Source organism: Colias eurytheme, chromosome 5 (assembly GCF_061535395.1).
Source record: "Colias eurytheme isolate Ceu_HAF_F1 chromosome 5, ilColEury1 Martin Lab GWU primary, whole genome shotgun sequence".
Lineage (NCBI taxonomy): Eukaryota > Metazoa > Arthropoda > Insecta > Lepidoptera > Pieridae > Colias > Colias eurytheme.
Genome location: NC_142984.1, coordinates 10,361,664 through 10,379,239, shown reverse-complemented (window position 1 = coordinate 10,379,239; position 17,576 = coordinate 10,361,664). Strand labels below are relative to the sequence as shown.

Genomic DNA, 17,576 nt, shown 5'->3' with positions numbered 1-17,576 from the left:
CGGTCTAGAAACTCGTAATACATTTAATTTCCACTGAAGTTGCCGACCACTCATATTTCAGACAAATATTTTATAAGCGGTTCGCGGTTCAGAGTGTGCGTCATAATATTTGCCTGCCCAAAAAGCAAGTCTTTCGCAGTGGCGTTTTAAAACGCGTATAAAATTTTCTCTTATAATTTTTATGAGTTTTCGTTAATAGATTAAGTTCCTTACTTAGAATGATTTTCTTCTGCTCAATTTAGTTCCTTATTTCGAATTATATCATCATTGTTCTATAATTAGACAATCGTTTTCCTCTATTTTAAATCAATTTGTTTTCCTTAAAAACATTAATAATTTGCGTCAAGCAAAATTTGAACTTTAAGGAAGATTGTTTAGTAAATACAAATAAGAAGGTAAAAAACAGAACCAAACATCTTTGTCAAGTGAATTAATAATTGTTTTTTTAACATGAGATTTATTTTAAATTTACGTAATTTCTCGTAATGATGGTTGGCTCAACTTTTAGTACAAAATTGCTCAACTAATAAGCTTACCCTTTGTTGAAATCGTCCCTAAAAGGATTAAGGCAAGGATTACGGATCAGGAAAGAAATAAGGGTCGAACCACTTTGTTTGTGACCACTCACTACTTAGTGATGTAAACACAGACTACCCTCTAAAAAAATCTTATATTTACAGTTTACACTTCAGATAAAGAATCTTTATGTGATATAGTGCCAGTGCCTATAAATTATAAAGATTTTAGTACTTATATTATGATTACTTTTCCTTGAATTTTGCAGTTTTGGGATTATTAACAAAGATATTAATAAATAAGGTTCGGTCTGGCACAGAACGTGAAACATGTTCATTTATTAAATTGAGTGTTCACTGAGTTTCTTTATGGTTATGTCAATCAGTCTTCTCTCAAACTGTTTTCTTTCCTATTCGATTTAACTAAAGACCGAATGAAGGTTCTCTTCATTGGATATTTGTTGACTTTCTGAAATTGAAGCCCGAATTCATGTAGCGTTTCCCAACGCAAGTGCGCAGTTGGAAATTACTGCCTCAACTTTTACAAGGAAATATGCACGGTATAACCAAAATACTGCCTACATTTCACCGATCTTCCGAAAGGTGTATTCTGTAGATCATATTTCATGAAACTCGAGTGGTATCGTATAATTCCGGTTGCTTTAGTGTTATAGTTTGTGTAACAATGGCGATATTGTGCGGTGTAAAGCGGTAAAATTGTGTTTGTGTATAGGTTTTTGCGGATTTATGTATCTATAGATTTACATATTTTAGTTCTTTTAATGTATATGAGACTATCTAATTATAATAATTAGTTAGTAAAAATGGTAAATATAATGGTATAGTAATGGTAAATGGTACTCGACGGATATTTCATAAAAAAAATTGGGATACCTAAAATTAATATATTTTACTTTAGTAAAATCGAAGATGCTATTGCAAAATGTAATAGGAATGGAATATTTTTCTTTGAGAATTAAAATTAAGTTAGAAGAAACTATTAGGTACTATTGAGGATAAGCCGTCACCACCAAACAATACTGGACGAAAATATCATCAACAGCATACAAAATTTTATTTATTAGTCTACAAAGCCTCCGAAATTATATTCTTCAAGGTACACAATATTTTAATTAGTCTTTTGCCTGTTAGTATCCACTCGCCACTATTCAGAAAGTGGCACTTGAGATGTAGGCCGATATCATAATGAGAGCTCTTTGCAAGACAAGATAGCCTTGGTATCAAGGTTTCTGTTTAGATTTTAACTGAACCTAACCTGATTAAGGGGTTAAGATGTTAATCACGGTTTTGATGAGTTTTAGAATTGACTCGTTTTGTAGATAGGTATTTTACTTGGTAATTTAGTTTTAAGTGTAAGTTGTTTAGTGTTTATAGGGAGTAATTTTTTAACCTAGCATCTTGATTTTTTTTTGTTCATTATTACACATATTAAATTATTTATTTCCAGATAATTTATTTCCACATTGAATATTTATAATTATTCTTTCTTTCTCCCTAACGCCTTATTTTTTGCTCACCCACCTCCTTTTAACGTCTCTCCTTACATATTACTTACGGTGGCCTGGAAGAGATCGCTACCTAGCGATAAGGCCACCGTTTGTACACATTATTTTCCTCTTATCTGTACTGTATGTCTCTATTTCTTTTGTGTGTGCATAAATAATAAAATAAATAAATAAATAAATAATTTAATATGTGTAATAATCAGCTGAACTCGCTATAACACATGCTTTACTAAGTTTTCAACCAGATGACGTTGTATGAAAAAAATTAAGATAATGCACGGTATTTTTTCATTTAATTTTCTTACAGAAGTTTTAAAATTATAAATACCTACTTAATCCGATAAAAATCATTCATAATTAATACAATAATAAAAACGCACACACGCACTACCTTTGTTTACTTACGTATGATATGAGCATGTGTGCGTCATTGATAGTTCTGTTATCAATGACCGCGCATAGTATGACCAAGTAAGAAAGGGTATCCATATGGGTAAATATTTTAAAACTTAAGTAGGTGACGAACTAACGTGATTTTAAAATATTTGTCCATGTTTAATTATTGTAAACTTCATACTTAATATGAGACTGAAAATTAATGCTAATAAACTTTTAAAGTGTAATAAGGAAAATTAAAAGATTATTGATTACAAACGTATTATGGTTTGTCGATGCGAACTTGATGCCTTAGTATCAAGACATGGGTATGTTTTACCTATAATATAAATAAATATGAAAGTATCATTTCTTAATGGCCAGCTCTCTTATTCACCTTACTGAAAAAAAAACATTAAAAAAAACAAGGAAATGAAAACAAACATTCCATGAAACAAAAACGCATCTATCACGCAGACCATCTAGGAATGAATATTAAAAACCCTTTGGAAAAGTAAAGCTAATGAAAAATGACGGGACTAGGAAATAAAACAATGTAGCCTAGGAGCTTGCAGGGAACAAAGGCAGGACTTCAGATATAGCGAATAAGTCACCAAGGGTCTGACGTTAATGAATGATGAGATGTTCGTCTCTCGGCGTAGCTCTGTGACGCAGTGTGGATAAGACGAATGTTAAATGGTTTTTTCTGGTAAATAAATATTATAAATATTTCAATATTTTATTTAACATTTTTTCTTTCATAGTAACTACTAATTTATCCCAAGAGGGAGACGTGTACACTGTACACTACATGGTATAATAAAGTCGCGTCTGTCCGTACGTATGTATGCTTAGATCTTTAAAACTACGGAAAATATTTTGATGCAGATTTTTTAATGATGGAGTGATTCAAGAGGACGGTTTTAGTATATAATTTATTAGGTTTTGACAACAGCGGGCGCAGGCAGAATGCTCGTATTATCTTGATAATAAAATCATAAGGACAGGACACAATTGAAAATCTGCGTTACGAAAAATTAACTGTTTTATTAAGTTTTTTATTAATTATATTTTGTACTTACTATTCACGTACTACTTTATACGCAGTGTCTACGTATATCGGAAAAAATATTTTTATTTTTGGCATCTTTGTGGTAGATACTAATTGAAAGAAGCAAATTCGGTATTGGTTTTCGAATGAGAAATCCTAGTCAAAGCAGTACGGAGTTACAATCATTTGGATTTAATTAATGTGGTTTAAAAATAATAAAAGTAGTTATCTAAATCTAATGAAAACATCTGTCGTCACAAGTCTTATTTATTTGAAGGTAATATTGAATAAAGTTTCAAATTAGACTACTGTTTTGGTATTCAGACTGATTTGTATTGTACACAATAAAGAACAATAATTATTGTTATTAGCGTTAATGTCTTCATATTATGTCAATTTTTTTTTGTAACAAAGTAATGCTACTACCACGTCTCAAGATATTAGTAATTAGAAAATTTTATTTAGCTTAATGCTTGTTTAGAATAAGGAAAAAATATCACACCCACAAACTTTACAATATTTGTCACGTCGTCTATTTTTGAAATTGGGGTAAAACGTGTAATGTGAGTAAGCAATTCCAACTCTTAGGTACTGCAAAATTAATAAAACACGTCAAGTTGACTCGTATTTGAAAATAAAAGCTACAACAAACACTGTAAAACTTTATTATAATAATACTAGATTTCCGCCCGCGGCTTCGCCCGCGTTTGCAAAGGAAAACCCGCATAGTTCCCGTTCCCGTGGGATTTCCGGGATAAAAACTATCCTATGTGTTAATCCAAGTTACCTTCTATATGTGTGCTAAATTTCATTGTAATCGGTTCAGTAGTTTTTACGTGAAAGAGTAACAAACATCCATACATCCATACATCCTTACAAACTTTCGCCTTTATAATATATATATTAGATATTAGATAGATATTAGATAAGTATTAGATATTAGATTAGATAATAAATTTCAGAAAATTTTAATTTTTTTTGCAGTCATGTCCACATTAACATTTCCTAACAATACCCTATGTCTTTAAAGAACACTCGTTTACAAACATTAATGTTAAAAAACCATCTTTTGCTTATTTCGGTTCACTCAATACCTATTCAGTCGTGATGAATGAACGACTGGTTTTCATATTTTTCCTTATTCGATAAAACAGAACAGACATTGCATTTTTTAAATGGATCTACGTTGTAATTATTATAATGAAACATATTATAATATTATGCATTTCAGGTAGGGGCTATATTATTCAAAAACCTTCCTTAACTTAGATAGATAGATAATACTTTAATGCACACATGTGTGTGCATTAAAGATTTACATAATACACAGAAAAAAACAAACAGATGCAAGTATGTACAAATTTAATCAATTTAATTTTAATTTTGATCTAAACATATTATAACAATTATTAATAAGCAATAATAATAAATAAAAAACATCTCCATTTAGAAAGTGTTTGGTGTCAAATAAGGCTGATAATCTCAGAATGGTTTTATTTGCGAGAAAAATAATTAATCTTCAAACATTAATAGCTTTCTCAACGTAGGAAAATTGTGAAATCAATTGGTACACCCATTCCGGACTTAAAATAATTATACAAAAATGATTTTACTCATACACATTGTATTTTACATATTGTACTTTTAATTATTAAATTGAATAACATACAAAAGGTAAAAAATACATATTATAATCAAAGTACATAAGTACAAATTAAGGTTATCCTCAAAAAATATTTGCTTGTAACTAAAATAATAATATGCGGTTTTCATTACGACAGTGTTAAGGATAATAATAAAATATTTTACTTTATTCGAATGACAATAATAAAAAAATATAACGTTACAGTATATCTTTTATATTATGAAGAGGAAAGTTTCGATTTTTTTGTCATTTTATTGTCAAAAAAAACTAGATCGTGTATGTGATGGGTGCAATGACTTCTTAAAAAATCTCTATATTTACCAAGTAGGTACCATGTAGATTCTGTCTCTTTTTCCCTGATCAACCCGGGACGAAGCCGAGACAAGAAGCCAGATTCTTTACTATCAGAAAAAGATATAAAAATATATCGCCGAATTGATAACCTCCTCCTTTTTTTTGAAGTCGGTTAAAAAGAGGGAGAGAAATATAAATGATAATATGACGTTTCAAATTTTTTATCCGCACTCGTTATGTTTTATACGCAATGTATTTATTAGGTTTTAATCCAAGTCTTTTATGGTATACGGAGGTTATAACTTATAAGGAAGGATATTCTTCTTCATTATTTTCAACACAAATAAATTAGTCTAACATTTAAACACTTAATTGAAACCACAAAACCGTAATAGTCTCGTTTTTACGATTGTCCTAAATGTGTATTACGTAAATGTGAAAAATATTCTAACGGGAAATTCGGAATATACGTAGTTTGTTGTTTTTACCTTAAAATAGTAGTTTATAATTAAAACAAATATTGGTGACGTCAATAATTACGTTACTACTGGCTTACAAATACCTTATATTATAAGGACAAGCAAGTATACCAAAGTGTCTCTATAGAACATTTATGGACCTTTAGAATGGATTAATTGTATCAATAACCCCACCATCTTAAGTCCAAAAGACAGATTAATTAACCACAAACTTACAGAAGAAGAATCCATCATACTACTACAAATAAAACGTGACAGCTCATGCTTCCACTGTCAAAACTTGTGTGTTCAACTGGGCTTAATTCCTGCTCTTCATCAACGATAAATTCATCTAAGCTCATCCACTTAGCTCCTGTGGTGATAAATACATTCACTATGAGATTATATTGGCTTGAGGCCAATTTTAATTTCGCATAGTGTTGCATACACTAGCTACGAGGTATGGGCGTGGTCGTTGGTAAATATCCTGAGGGTGGTCACACGTTTGTACGCAGTGGTTCGCAGCTAGTCGTTTTGTACGTCGATGGAAAACATAACGCTGTTTTTTCACTGAAAGGGGATATTTATTGCGAGCAGATTTGTATTTTTGGTAATTGGATAAAACAAGCCTTAATAATGTGCAATCAAAATTATTTTAAAATTAAACTACAACGTTAAATTTTCTCATAAATTAAGGAAATCCCTCTTTACAGATAATTATGAAGCCACCTGTCAAACTGCTTACAATACGGGGGTGCCTGAAAACATAAATATTAAAAGGAACATTGTAACAGCCGAAAGAAACCTAACTATTTTAACATAGACAACCTTTAAGATTAATGCAATAATAAACGATATTGACGATTAAATAAAAAATACAGCGATCATCGCATACTAAGTTAACTAGTATAGTGGTATACATGTCGGTATAAACCTTTTTTTTTATTACAAAAGAAATTTTCCACGACTGATAATACATAATATCTAAGTAATTACTAAGTGATCAATTACGAACTAATACATTATGTACTTACGTATAAATGTGTGTAGTCCCTAACTCTAGTTCAATTTCACCGTGAATAGATTAAACGTAGAGCCGTTAGGAAATTGAAGTTTGGAATAAATCTCCAGATCTTCGTAGTTTATTATGTAAATACCGTGAAGTATTCATACAAGATTCGCTTGTAAGATGTATGCTTATTCGGATTCCATATTCAGTATTAGACATAAATGGAAAATCTTAGAAATGTTTTCCAATGTTGGTATTAGCTAATACTGGTTAATGTAGTCAATGATTTATATCCCGGCATTTCAATATTATGAAATACTAGCTGCTCGCCCGGCTCCGTTCGGGTAGACGGTTTTTTACAAGCTTTTCAATTACCTATTCTTATCTATGAAGAGACTAATTCAACAAACAAAATTGTATAATAATAACCAAATTTAAAGTTGAAAAAAGTTATAAATCCAAAAAATAGAGTTATAAATCCAAATGTAAGTATGTCTAGACAGACTTGTTAAATTTTAATGCTTGAAACACTGATCGGATTTGGATTAATGTCAAGAAATAACAGATGAAATTTATATAGCACTAGCTTTCCGCCCGCGGCTTCGCCCGCTTTGTCTAAAACATAATAAATTATATACTAAAACCTTCCTCTTGAATCACTCTATCTATTAAAAAAAAACGCATCAAAATCCGTTGCGTAGTTTTAAAGATTTAAGCATACATAGGGACAGAGAAAGCGACTTTGTTTTATACTATGTAGTGATGGTACGGTCAGACGCGTGGCAAGCAGCCTGGCAAGCAGCCCGGCAAGCAGCCCGTGCGCTTATGGTACAAGCAAATGCTTACATGCTTGTGCCCGTGCTTATGCTCGTTGAATGTCACTTTGAATGCAAGCGTCTGAACCCACCAGTAGGATAAAAGATTTTTTTAAAGCCAACTGAATAAGCTGAAACTAATAATTTGACGATTTGATTGTAATTTGCGTAATGTTGACTTGCTTCAAGTGTATGTGTATGTATCTATGAAGATGAAGATGAATAAATAAATTAATTAATTAATTTTGAATCCATTTTCACAGGCCTCCTATGTGTAGGTCATATTCATACATAAGTAGGTAGTATCATTATCTACGGGGAGTATTCGTTTTATTGGGACACAGAAGCAACTCTATTTTCTAATTAAAGTCCATAAACAACCTAAATTGTTCACTGCAATTCTATACATTTAAAACATAAAAAAAACTAGGCACATCACATGCTCTATTACAGGGAGCAACTTTATCATTCTAAAGAATTTTACATCCACGCCATTATAGCGCTTATTGACAAGTGCTGAAGGGTGCGATCGGTATCAATAAACATTGATGTATCGAGTACAGCTTAAACGATTAAACGAATAGCTATTTCTTAGATCTATCATATTGTGCTTCTACAATGTTTACTTATTTGTGTTTTAGTTTCTTGGAAACATTTATATATGAAATTATTAATATCTTGCTGGTAGAGTTTAATATATGAAAAGCGCTGTCTTGTTTGTAAAGTGAGGGAAGTTAGACAAGTGAAAGAAAATTGTTTGTAAATATAAATAAATCGTACATAAATGAACCAAAAAAAAAACAGGTATAGACACACAATCTCTAAAGCAATAGGACCGTGTCCACTGTGCTCAACGGGTTTCGAATTTTCTAATAATATTATGTAGTTCAATATTGTTTAAGAAGTGTATTTTCTTTAATTTAAAACATCGTATCTTTTTCAAGAATATATTCAATATTTAGGAGCTCAAAGATAACAAACAGATAGACACATAGATAATTAAAAGAACTCCTATTAATTAACCTTACGCAGTACTAAGCAGCAGCTTCGCGCTAACAATGCGATCGTTACTAAAGTAAAAACAAAACGGCTCTTCAAAAATTGGCATACTTTATCTGCCACAAAGGTAATCTACCGTGAGTTTTGGAGTTGTTTAGCTGGTCCACTTACGAATAGTTGAAGAGCTAGCGAAATTTTTTATTCATTCTAAAGACCGGTCTCTGAATTGAGAATCGATTAAATTAAGGTTTGAGAAACCTTATGTCACATACAAGAAAATATTTAAGCTGCATTTGAGTTTGGTTTGAGACGTCAGACTCAATGTTAAATACTCAATTCAGAAATCGGCTGTATGTGTATGTAATAGCCCCAATTAGCACGTCTGAAAAGTACGCTTCATATTCGTATAATAAGTTGTAATAAGTCTCACAAATATTCAAAAAACTATTGATCTGTGTTTGCTGAAATAAATTTCATATTATAATATTATGATCCAATAAACAGTTCGGTGACAATAGTCTTATTAATTTAATCTTCATTTTACTAGTTAGCTAATATTATACTTAGGTTAGGTTCAGCATAGAAATAATATGCAAATGTATTATTACAGAACAATAGTCGAAGTAAAAAATGCATTAGACGCTTATTATTGGATATTTATATACTTTTTTATCCGTTTATCCTGCGTTTGATTGATTTTCCAGTAAAAAATAGCTATTTCTAACAAACAAACAAGAGCTAAGGTTATTTGAAAGACAGGAGTTAATAACAGTATAATAGTGTATGATTACATCATTTAAGATATTATTATTTTTCAATTTCCTTAAAATTATAAGGAAAAGTTTACAGAGAAAATCAAAGTTAATTTTCAAGAAACAATTAATACCAATGCAGTATATTTATTCTAAATATTTTACATATATTTTTTGTACGTTAAGGGCCGATTTTTCAATCCCTGGTTAAAACTTATCCGTCCAATAAAGTATTACACGATAATATTAAAATGTCACCTGTAAACTGTCAATTGCGGGCAATAAGAATCCATTTTGAAATGGTAGTTTTATACGTTATTTGACGAATAAGTTTTAACCAAGGATTGAAAAATTAGCCCTAACTAAACTAATGAACAAGAGCTCGAAAGAATTTTAGTTATTTCGGAGCAAAAACAGAACAAATATTGAATAGATTAGAAAGGTTTAGTGGTATTGGACTGATTTAATTATTTTTAACCATTGAAAATAAATGTAAAAATACAATTAAAAAAGAAACAGAGCAAATATAATCTTCTATGAAAATTTGATGATATTATAATTTTTCAGCAGCTCTTACTACAAAAGCAGTAATTGTATTGGCGGGCTGCCAGTACACAGTTTCATCTGTAAATGGCTGCGTATATAATTTTTATTATATACGGGTACTGTTAAGTTCGTTGTTTTTAAGGGTTGTATGTATTTTTGAAGGTTTCCACTTTTTTAGGAACGGTAAAATTTTATGAAGAACCTTTTTTATTAAAACACGAAGCCTAATAAGCCTGAGTCGTAGATTTTTACATAACGTTTGGTTAAAAATTATTAAAGTGAAACTTTTATTACATCGTACAAACTTTTTGGTCTGTGTAGCGCATGTCACGTGACGGTCGAACCGTACGATAATTATCGTACAAATACGATAATTTTGTGCCTAAGTTTCACTTTTACCGTGGTTTCATAAAACCACACAACATTTTTAATTTTCATGAAATTAAGTGTTATTGTTTAATCTCGTTTTATATATTTTCAATTTAATCTGGTAAAAATATATATTTTTATTGGTTAATCGATTGGATTTTTTTCAGAATTAAGTAAGTACAATTTTAATTAAATAGTATTTGGTATACTCAGTGATAAACTTTACGTGTATAAATAGTTAACAGCACCTTAGACTAACATGTGAGTAAACTGGGTTTTAACTGTGGTTTAAACTTTTTGGACGATCTGTTTAGAATTAGATATTATTAAATTAACTAATCCTACTTCCTACTAATATTATCAATGCGAAAGTTTGTGAGGATGTGTGTGTGTTTGTTACTCTTTCACGCAAATACTACTGAACCGATTACAATGAAATTAAGCACACATAATATTGAGGATAACATAGGATAGGTTTTATCCCGAAAATCCCACGGGTACGGAAACTATGCGGGTTTTTCTTTGAAAACGCGGGCGAAGCCGCGGGCGGAAAGCTAGTATAATATGTAATGGTTTATTTACTGATTTATATTTTTACAAATGACTGCTCTATATTTGAGATATCTCTACCAGGCAACTTTCAAGTCTTGAAATATTAAAGTCAGAAATATTAAATTACCTATTATTTTTGATTTTAACTTCATAGGTACATAATATTATTTTGGTGCACAATAATATATTTTTATTTCATAATATTATGTAGTGTATAAAATTTGGGAGTGGTGCACTTGAAAATTATTCATTCATACGTATGTATAGTGACGTCCTGAAGTTTGAGTCATATGTGATTCAAACTTTTATCAAACGTCAAACAGGAAGATAAAAACCAAAACACATAGCATTTTAACCGTCAGTTAAAATTATACCATCAAAAGGAGTGGTTGTGTTGTGTGTGTGTCTGTGTGAAATATTTTGTTGGTACGTAATTTTAATATTTATAAAAAAAAATATTAAAGTAGTTGGGATATTTTAGGGTTGGTAGGTAACTGGGGAGGTTGTCGTTATTTTTATTAATTATAATATTTATAAAAATACAATAATTATGGTTTATGTTAATGTTGTTTGTATATATTTTTTTTCAATTTCAGAAATATTTCTGCTTGCTTTTATTTGAATCTATTAACGATTCGTTGCTATAATTTATTTTTCATGCAGTCATTTAGCGTGTTTGAATTACAAATTAACTTATAACCTTACAATCCTCTATTCAAATACCTAAATAAATTATATAAATAAAAATGAAACACCCATGTGTTGCAAAGCTTAAAACTCGAGAACGGCTCGACCAATCCGGTTAATTATTTTTATTTATTTTTTGTTAAGTCACAAGGCAAGGCATGCAAAACGAACACTTTTCTTTTCACTTCAAAGGCTATGTTCTATATACAGATATTATGTACAGATATAGGTAATAATAAATAATAATATAATTTTAAATCTTTATTCAAGGGCAAGTAATTGTTCAAGTGTATTAATACTTAATTCGTTAACGCTTTTTGTAAGAAAATAAAATATAATTATGTTGAGAAAAACATTGTAACTTTATACAAAATAAATAAAATAAAACCTCTTATTATTTTTTAACGGTCTTTTTTACTATCTGTACCCGATAAAATCATTTATCGTATCGTATCGTTTGAAAATTAATTTTTGAAGTCACAATATATCATGTTACCTTGTACAATATTCGAAAAACAACAACGGAATTTAAATTAAACCCATGGTAGATAATTCTAGATAATTCATGGTAATAATCTTATATATAAAAATGAATCGCAAAATGTGTTGGTAAGCGCATAACTCGAGAACGGCTGAACCGATTTCGATAATTCTTTTTTTATTATATTCCTTGAAGTACAAGGATGGGTTTTTATGTAGAGAAAACGTAAATATGTACCACGGGCGAAGCCGTGGCGGACCGCTAGTAATAAATAAAATAAAAAATAGCATGAAAGTTATTTCGTTGGTCTTAACCTGGTCCATGTGAACAAATGGTTACACTTAACCACTCAGACCTGGAGTTTCCCTTTTATAACATACTAACCACTAAAACAAAGAGACAGAAATAATATGTATATATACTCGTGACACAATGTTTGTTGAATTTGATATTTTTGGTTTTATGGCATTCAAATGCTTTATGCTGCATGGGATCATGGGTTGGTCAGGCATCCGCCCCAGGAATGGCGTGAAAGGATGCAGGTTCGAGTCCCGCCTCGTGATCGAATTTTCTATTATTTATATAATACAATGTTAGTTACCATACTCCCCCGAAACGGCTGCACCAATGCTCACGAAATTGCGTGCCTATTGGGTAGATCTGAGAATCAGCCACCATCAATTTTTGGTATCCCTAAGTGATAAGAGTTATGCAGAACAACGTCTGCCAGTACAGCTAGACCATCTATACTCTGTACTAATATATAAAGCTGAAGAGTTTGTTTGAACGCGCTAATCTCAGGAACTACTGGTCAGATTTTAAAAATCCTTCGGTGTTAGATTTATCGCCCATTTATCGAGGAAAGTTATAGGCTATATATCATCACGCTAAGACCAGGAGGAGTGGAACACTGCGGGTAAAACCGAGGAGCATAGCTAGTATCTAAATAAATGTATCTTCGTCTTTCGCAGTTGTAGCCAACATTTGCCACAATTTGAATACGAAAGACTATTTCAATGCAAATACTTATGTACAGTTCCGAAATAATCTACTTCAGATTAAGTTAAGCGAATTAAAGCTAAGCCACGATACTCCCTGTAATTGAAAAGGCGTGTTTGTCCTAGTATATTGTTAGGAACTAGTCGGTTTCATATTGGTTCTAGTGCCAATTTTGTTGGAATGCCAATCTAATTCTGGATTGTTCTAATTTGCCCATATTTTTAACTAGCTTTCCGCACGCGGTATCGCTCGCTTTGTCTAAAATCTGATAACTTAAATACTAAAACCTTCCTCTTAACTTACGCTATCTATTAAAAAAAAAGACGGGTTGCACTCCGGGAGTGCCGGCAGAAGTGAAAACTTGATTATTAACGTTGAGCATGTTTGATATTTTGGAATGGTATCCGTCTTACGCATGGAATATAAGGGCTAAAAAAAGCCGTCTTACGCTTTTTCGATCAGGCCACGTGTCCTGACGAGAGCTTAAGAATTTATACCAACGCCGCTAAAGAAGTTTTCACTTCAAAAACTGCATCAAAATCTGTTGTTTTAAAGGTCTACGCGTACTCACATACGGATATTAGGACAGACGTGGGAAGTGATTTTGCTATAAACTATGTAGTGAAATAGATGATAGAGATGTAGTATCTCCACAACCTGGATTACCGTGACTCATCTATACTAATATTATAAAGCTGAAGAGTATGTTTGTTTGTTTGAACGCGCTAAACTCAGGAACTACGGGTCCAATTTGAAAAATTATTTCGGTGGTAGATAACCCATTCATCAAGGAAGGCTATAGGCTATATACCATCACGCTAAGACCAACAGAAACGAAATCACGAGGTTAAAACCGCGGAGCACAGCTAGTGAGAGATAAATACAACCCGGGTGGAGTCAGGGCAAGCAGTAGCGCAAAGAAGACCAATTAAATTACATAATAATTAAGAAAATTATACAAATTATCTTTCACAGCTCTTAATTAATTATATCGGACTAATATCACATCCTGCAGTGATAGTTGATGCTAATTATATGCTCAATCATTAGCTTAATAAATACATTATTGATGACTGATGATAACTGTGATTTCAAATTAGATAATCATGTACTAATTTATCTTTCAAATGATAACCTACGCTAAAACATATGTAGTGTTTTGTTTACAATAATTCACATAAAAAGAGTAAAAATAAACAGAGAAGCGAAGGTTTTAGGTAAAGTATGTAGTTAAGATATAAAAAACATATTTTTTTATTAACTTGACAATTTTATATTTACTATCCTTGAAATATACAAAAATGCAATACAAAAATTTTATTGATACATAACTTCTTTTTACGAGCTTAAATATTCGATGCAATTGTCTCCGGCAAAAAAAATATTCATCATTTTTTCACTTTGTTTTTTTTTTACGTTCGAACGTGCCTTGAACTAAAGAACACAATAATGTTTAATCCTATTAATATTATAAATGTGAAAGTTTGTATGGATGTATGGATGTATGGATGTATGGATGTTTGTTACTCTTTCACGTAAAAACTACTGAACCGATTACAATGAAATTTAGCACACATATAGAGGGTAACTTGGATTAACACATAGGATAGTTTTTATCCCGGAAATCCCACGGGAACGGGAACTATGCGGGTTTTACTTTGCAAACGCGGGCGAAGCCGCGGGCGGAAATCTAGTACTACATAAAATATTACAATAATACCATCAAAATCAATTAACGTAAAATTTTATTCCACCAAACAAAAAACATATAATATTACCCAAAAATTTTCATTTGACTTTTCATTTCAACAACAATCAGAAAGAATATATGGATTAATTAGAACATAGCGTACTTACTACTTAGGTTAATTAATGAAAATTTTATGATATTTTCGCACTATTGTTTGCGAAAAATACGTACCATTATACGAATGTTATTTCACTCGAATATGTCATTGTGCTTCAATGTTTTTGATATTTTTTGTGAAAATAAAACAGTTGCAAAAATTTGCATGGCCGGAACAATAAAAGTTTTAACAAAAACCTATTAATATGTATGACAAGGATTTCTATAGTAGGTATTTCAAACAAAAATATACAGTGGACGAATGCTTCATTTTAGTTCTTTTAACTTAATAACATTTCATATAGACGAAATAAATTCCTTATTTTTACTGGAATACAAAGTTTCTTGTTTAATGTTATAAAGGTGATGCAGACAGTACAAGTTGTAATTAATTCTTTCTACAAGAACTATAAATATAATCAAAGAAACTTGCGTTATAAAATAGTTAATTTTGTACACGTAGGTACATAATATTTTCGACATAATAACTCTTATCTATATTATAGACTAGCTTCCGCCCACGACTTTGTACGTGCATCCCCGTTTTTCCCCGTTCCCGCAAGAATTTCGGGAAATCCTTTCTTAGCGGATGCCTACGTCCAACATCTACCTGCATGCCAAATTTCAGCCCAATACGTCCAGTGGTTTGGGCTGTGCGTTGATAGATCACTATATCAGTCACCTTTGAGTTTTATATATATATATATTATATCCTATTTTACTCTACTAAAATCTATATATATATAGATTTTAGTAGAGTAAAATAGGAAAAAGAACATTATATTGAAAATTATTTATATCTAATTATATTTTGTTTTCAGCCTGGTAATGCCTTTTCACTTCCTACAAAGCTATGCTAATCGAAGAGTCAATTATATACCGTAGGTCGCGGGCTAAATTTACACACAATCAGTTTCTTTTAATAAATGAATTATCATGCTTTAATATTTCATTAAATTAAACTAACATTTAACCGTTTGATTATCGGATATAATTTAAATTTATTCTGATCCTTTACATTCGGTATTTTAGTACTTTGTATGATTTATTTGATGTGGTCTTTTGTCGATATTGTTTTTTTCATTTTTAAGAAATTCATGTTATCAAACGAATAAATCAAGTTTCGTACACGTATTTTTACTTTTTTTTTTAAATTTTACCAATGTATTCATACCTATGCACTAAAACCTAAAACCTTTTAATTTTTCTTTAAACATGCAAAATTTATCATCGATTGAACATTATATTTGTCATATAGATAAAGCTACATACTAGAACTAGACAATATGATGAACGTTATGAAACAGTCGTTAGTTAACAAAGATAGAATATTAGGTATCTATGACGTCACAACTCATGAGATGAACCCTAGGGCAACATGTCAAGTACGTGCCAGGTATTTATATCGTAATCCATACTAATATTATAAATGCGAAAGTAACTCTGTCTGTCTGTTACTCAATCACGCCTAAACTACTGAACCAATTTTCATGAAATTTGGTATGGAGATATTTTGATACCCGAGAAAGGACATAGGCTACTTTTTATCCCGGGAAAATGACGCAATCCTGGAAATCCCACGGGAACGGAAACTATGCGGTTTTTTTCATTCAAAACGCGGGCGTAGCCGCGGGCGGAAAGCTAGTTTTTATATAAATTGACCAACACACAAATAATTTTATTGACAATAAACATGTTATTAAAGTCCCACAAATCAATTACAAATAATAAACGATTGGCAGTAAATATTGTTGATATATTGGCTCAAATACGCTACAATGCGCGCGCGCAGTCACGGCTAGAGTTCAATTAGTAGCTTGCTATGAGAGGCCGCGCGCGCATCATTCAAGTAATTAGGTTGTGATTTCTGTTATGAAAAAGGTGTTTTGTTTTGTTCTTGAAAGGAGAAAAGAGAAGATTTATAAGGAGGGAGAGATTTTAAGGCTCTGGGATATTTTTAGTTAAGGTACAGGTAGTTTAATTTGGTTTATGTAGTTATTTATAGGTATATACGATGATAAATGTGTTGTTTTATTTGTGATGTGTGATAGTTTATTTTTGATCTAGGAAGTAATTAGTAACTACTTCCTAGATCAAAAATAAACTAAGAAGAAGGGAGGGACTAAGAAGAAAGAAGGGAGAAAGCATATTTAAGATGTGTGTATTATTTGAAATTCCTCTACAAGTGTAGAGTTTGTGTTTTTATTTTACCTCAACAAGTGTAGAGGGAATGAAAGAATCCGGAAAACAAAGATGTATTAAATATTTCTAAAGGTATTGGCAAATGCAATAAAAATATATCTCTATTAATTTTTAATATAGTTGTAAAAAGTTCATAAATAGGATGCAGAGCGAAATATCTCTCGTCGTACTACGACAATGTAGAGTCATAACACAATATACAGATATGTATCTGTCAACTGTGGTCATAATAAAAATTAATATTAATTAAGTGTCTATAATACATTCTTATGAACACAGGGATCTTATTATACTGGCTGGTAATGTTTAGTTCAGGCTGTGGCTCAGGTGTCATTTAAACTTTAAACAAAATCACATACTAATTTAAGAGAATATTGAAGATTGCAAAAATTAAGAAATTGAAATGTGTCTCAATCGGGTTTTCGTCTTGTTAACATTCTAAAAAACATGTTTTT

General features: G+C 31.0%; 1 long non-coding RNA gene across 1 annotated transcript in view; it reads left to right on the top strand.

Moving 5' to 3' along the window:
- Positions 1–17,576, top strand: part of LOC149908636 (uncharacterized) — a 306,382-nt gene that overhangs the window by 59,451 nt on the left and 229,355 nt on the right. The window lies entirely within an intron of this gene.